The following is a 5,576-nucleotide window of genomic DNA, read 5'->3' on the forward strand; positions in this document are numbered from 1 at the left end:
ATGCACCGTGGCTCGTGCGCCGGCGAGCTTCTAGACGTTGCTGGAGGCCATGGGGGATCACTTGAGCGTGTCTGGGGTCCTCGTGGGAGAGTTCTACATCCATGGGAAGGAAGAGAGAGAGCGGAGAAGGCCAGAGCTTCGCGCGTGTGAGGCCGCTCATTGGAGCTCTCAGGCGGCCGGCGCGCGTGCGAGCAAGGGCAGCAGGAGGGAGAAGGAGGAGGGGGACAGAGGCGTGGCGTGCTGCGGATGCCGAGGCGCATCATCAGGCGTGCTAGGGAGGCCCGAGGTGGCCGGAGGTGCTTGTAAGGGGGCCGCACTTAGCGCGCTCCAGAGTGTGCAAATGGCTGGCATGCAATTTTTTGGCAAAGTGGGCACGACCAAGCATCTCTGCTAGCTCTAGGGAGGAGTAAAGAATGTGGGGAAAGCCTTGGATGCCTTGGGTGGCCACTGGAGGGAGGAGGGAGGTGAGGAAGAGAGGGAAAGGGGCTGTCTAGAGGGGTAAATGAGGTGGTTTCACCCCTCAATCATTGAGCTGAGGTGCAGCCATTGTTACTGGAGGTAGAGGGGGACTTGGAGGGGCTGTGGTAAAAAGGGGAGGCCATGGAGAAGAGTGGAAGAGGTCAAAGTAGTTGTTTTAGTAAAATGGCAGAAGGTGTTTGTTGCTGGTTTGGGCAATAAGATGAACTACTCTTGTCATAAGGCCTGACAGGGTCAAATGGCATGAGAAAATAAGGGGTTTCACCAATATTGAGTTCATTTGGGCAAAGTTGCCAATGCAACTTTTGTAAACCCTAGAAATCAACAGAAATGGACTTGTGTAGATCTAGTTGAGCAAATCACTTCTCCTTGATGCACCATTTGGTGTAGTGGACTCATTTGGTCATGTGCACATGCTCACAAAAGTTGGGGTCAAGGAGAGAAAGTTGGTAGTACAAAGTTGTTCAAATTTGGTTCTGGACAGGAAGGGTTTTGGGGCACTTTGATCAAGTTTACTTGTTCTCCAGCTTGTGCCATTTGGTCTAGATGAATTATTAGACCACTTGAGAATGTTCACAAGGTTTGAGAACATTTGGACATGTTTGGCAATGTAAAGTTGCTCAAACTTCAAAATGGACAGAAATGGTTTTGATGGGATTTCATGGAGTTATACTATTCTCCATGACATGATACTTGTCAAGATCATCAAACATGTCATATGTGACATGATAGAATTTTCTTGGAATTGTTGGAGAATATTTCCTTTGTAAATATTTCAAAAGCTTAAAATATCCAGAAAGGGTTTTTGAGGGATTTGACCAATATTTTTAACATGACCATGTGTTGAAACTCTTATATCTGGACAATATATGTCCACTGAGTTTCTCTAGGCTTTTGTCAAATATTTTTGAAACAATAAAATAATTTTTCCCTATTAAAAACCATTTCTGGCCTTAAGAAAAAGCTTTTAAAGAAAATAGGAAAATAACTTTTAAAATTATATTTTTGTGGTTTCTGGGTATCCTATATCTAATAGGAGTCAAATATATTTTTGGAAAGATTTTTCATACCCCAAATCAAGTACTTGCAGTGCAAACCTCAACTCAGGGGTTTTTGAAAAACTAATTTTTGAAAATACTATTTGGCCAAATTATTTTTGCAAGAAAATTCTATATTGTACTATACACATGGTATGATCATTGGGCAGAAGTTTTGGATCAAGGAGAAGGAGTATAAGAGTTGGAGGATTTATTTTATTTTTAGAGCACTTGCAAACAACAGACAAAATCCAATGAAGGCAAAGTCCAAAACACTCAAAAGTTTTTGTCAAACAACATTTTATCATGATTTATTGACTTAAGTGTTGTGGCATGAAAATCAGGGTGTGACAGACCTACCCCCCTTACAAGAATCTCGTCCCCGAGATTCCCAGACTAGGCGCGGAAAGGGATACAGAAACTTGGATCTGGGGTAGTCTTCAAGTCCTCATGTTGCTTCTGCTTCCGTGTGGTGCTCCATTGAACCTTGCAGTACTTGATGGTGTGGCTTCGTGTATGACGTTCTGCTTGATCCAGGTTGCTAAGGGGTTCCTCACATAGGTCAGGTTGGGCTGGAGGTCGGTGGCTTGCCGATCGATGTTCTTGCAGAGGTCGGGCTAGTTAGGAAGTTGGAAACACTTCCGGGGTTGTGATGTATGGAAAGCGTTGTGCACAATGGGTAACTCAGGTGGTAACTCTAGCTGGTAACTGTCTTCTCTTCGCCTCGTAGTGATCTCAGAGGGAGTTGTTAAATCTCGGAGTGATCTCAAAGGGGGTCGATGAATCTTGGTGTGGGTCTCCTTGTCATGGAAATGCTTGGTTCCTTAGAGAGGAGTGGCTTGCAGATACACCTGGTCTTCAACGCGGATGTTTACTTCTTGATGATGGTGGTAGTTCTTCCTCCTTGGCATGGCGGTCTTCAAATGTTCCCGGACTAGCTGAACGGTTCTTCTTCCATCTTCGGGTGGACAGGTAGGTCACCAAATGATGATGACAACTATCTTGTCTAAGCACTCCATGAAGACTTTGTTCATGGGGTACATAAAGTAGGCTAGGGCATTGGTGATGGTCACAGTTGAGCATTGGCCAAGGTCTTATCGATCTAGATCCAAAGCCCAAGGTCAGGATCCGACCATGTTGTGGCTTGGTAGGGCGTAAGGGTTTCAAGGATTCTAGTGTGCGAGTGAATGTTTATCATCCCATCCTTGAGCACAGTTTCTGAGATGCCAATTGTTCTACTTAGTCCTCCAAATAGATCACCTTATGCTATTGAAAGCATCATTCGTATAGGTCAACTCCAATCATCACTCATGCTATTCATATCCTCATGACTCCCAAGAGGAGGTCTAACAAAATCATATATGTCTACGATCCCCAAACTCATGTGTGTGGCTACCCCTAAAAATCCATGGGTAGAGCATACAAGCTTCCAAGCTGGATTAAAACAGGACAATCCAAGTGCTCATCCTATTCTTCCAAGGTCCATGCTAGTGGATCTCTATCCTAAGGAAACACGTCGTATGTCACTCCAAGATCTTGTTTCCTTCCTATCAACCCCAGCAACCTGTTAACTTCCATCAATCACTACTCAATCCATTAATTCTACAAATCCAACGCCTATGCTGGTGTTCCACATGATCTCCTAAAGTCCTTATAATCCCCAAACACTTGAAAAGGCTATCTCTACTATAGTCAGTCCACCAATTTTCATTATCATGGTCAAGTAACCTCCAAGGTCAAGTTCACAAAGATGCCTAAATAAACTCCGACAATTAATCCAATCTCCTAGTTTATTGTCCACCGAGAAACATGGTATCACAATCAAGATCATCAGTCTAAATCCAATTTACTCCGAACCATGTAAACATACTCAGCATCTATACTCAACTAGGATCACCTATTTAAATCCAAATCTCTTGTCCAACAAGAATTCCTACATGTTCCCCAAGTCATTTACGTAATATCAACTGTCTCCTAACAATATCCCATGGCTAAGTTAAGTCCAAATACTTCCAAGAATTCTAGCTTGCGAACACAATTATCCTACTAAATCCAATTTACTCACAGGTAAAGAAAGTTATGCTAATCTATACTCATGATCCCACCAAGTTCATCTACCAACATGGTAGCCTTATAATCCACCAAAGAGTCTTAGATAATTCCTCATAGTCATTGATATAAACTCACCAAGTCATTTGTCCTCTGATCATATATCCTTAAATTGGTCTTCCCTATGGCATCGTCAGTTTTGGTGCTATCTTAGGATGATAATGTGCTCATTCACTATGTCCACTAGTTCCATAATGGACCCAACCCAGTGATAAGCAAGGTTACGGAGGCTTAACAGGTTCTCTTGCAATTCTGTGGGTTAAGCACATGGTTAAGGACTGGGGTATCTCATGAAGTCTCGAAGGGTCTAGGAATGGGTTTCTAGTCTAGAGGGTTAAACATAACTCTACGGGTTTCACTTGGTCGAGGAGGTTGCAACAAAAAGTGTTCAGTGCTAGTTGGTCGCCGAAGCAGACTCCTTGGTGCATCTTGTCTTGCTGGTCTTCACTTGAGGAGAGAGATGAGAGGGATAAGTAGCATAAAAGGGGGGATGCCTAAAGGGGGTTCTATAGTGCAAGTGCAAACAAACAGGTACAAAAAAGGGCCAAACAAAAGAAACAGGGTAAGGAAGGTGATATAGTCGCGTCCTTGTTGCCTAGGGAAAAAGTGTGACCTATATCAAAACACAAACAAATAAAAACAAGCAACACACAGTCTTGGTTCTATTCGAACAATCATACGGACTCGACTGCGCATAGAGGGTACATGACTCATCCTACCCTAGGGGTTCTCGGACTAAGTAGTCGTGCTTTACTTCGTGCCTCGTGCAGTCTTCTGAGCTTTCCTCAGGTGTTGCTACGTCTCTTGGAGTTGTTCGGTGAAACAATCCGGGTTGAGCCTGAAGATTCTTCAACAACTTCTCACCTGTTGGAGTGATGGGGTGAAGGTGGCTCCTCGTAACTGGCATTGACTTGGTCTTCTATTGTCTTCTTAATCACGACGATCCCTTTTTGTCTTCTAAGCCGTCGATGGTACCAGGTAGGTAATCCTTTATGCAATGACATTATCAAGGCATAATAGAGGTCCATCATGTCGGTTACGTCGATGACAACATCGACACCAAGAGCGGGGGATGAGGAGAACTGTTTTCCTGCTCACTATGGTGAGGCGGACCAAATGGCTAGGTTCTCATCCATTGGTGGTTGCCGATACAACAATGGTAGTGACAGGGTTACTCTATTAGCAATGTATATCATGATCTTGCATATCCTATGCCCTGATCATCGTAGGCTAAGGTTGCATCATCTTGGGGCAGTGTCAAGGATGTCACTATCTCCTCGGTCTTCAGGTCCTCATTCCTCGAGGATGTATCTTCTGCTGGTGTCGTCTTGTTGTGGTGTCGCCAATCTTGTGTTTAGGAGATGTGGGTGAATGTCTGGCAAGGCGTCTTCCTTCTAGATTATCCACGAGGATCACAAGGAATCCAGTGGTCAGGGGCACAAGGATTCTAGCGACCATTAAATTTGAAGGGGAAGAGGAAAGTATATCTTAGTTTTAGAAAAACTCAGAAGGGGAAGAGAAGTATAGATAGTTTTGAAAATTAGTAATAGTTTTGAAAATAGCTTTACCCTAACTAACGACCATGCTAACTAAGGCTTCCTACAGTCAGGATGGCTCTGATACCAGCAATGTGGGGACCCCGACTCATAAGTCGAGATCACCGAATGCACGTGTATAGTGATCCCAAAGATCAATGCTCACTGAACACACAGAAGCTGAATAACAAGAGTCTTACATCCATACATACCGTTTTACACAAATTATGACCGTTATGGTCAAGTCTTACATTGATAAAGCCTTAAGGGCTGAACATCAAATGAAACACAAGCAGCGGAAATCTTTGTCGATAGGTAGAACCCATGCCATCTGCCTTAACCCTACAGGCATTCTGACTGGGAAACGTCCTAGTTCGCATGTTCGTCTCCAAAGAACTCCTCTTCGAACTCCGGTTCT

This window comes from Triticum dicoccoides, chromosome 5B (genome assembly GCF_002162155.2).
Source record: "Triticum dicoccoides isolate Atlit2015 ecotype Zavitan chromosome 5B, WEW_v2.0, whole genome shotgun sequence".
Lineage (NCBI taxonomy): Eukaryota > Viridiplantae > Streptophyta > Magnoliopsida > Poales > Poaceae > Triticum > Triticum dicoccoides.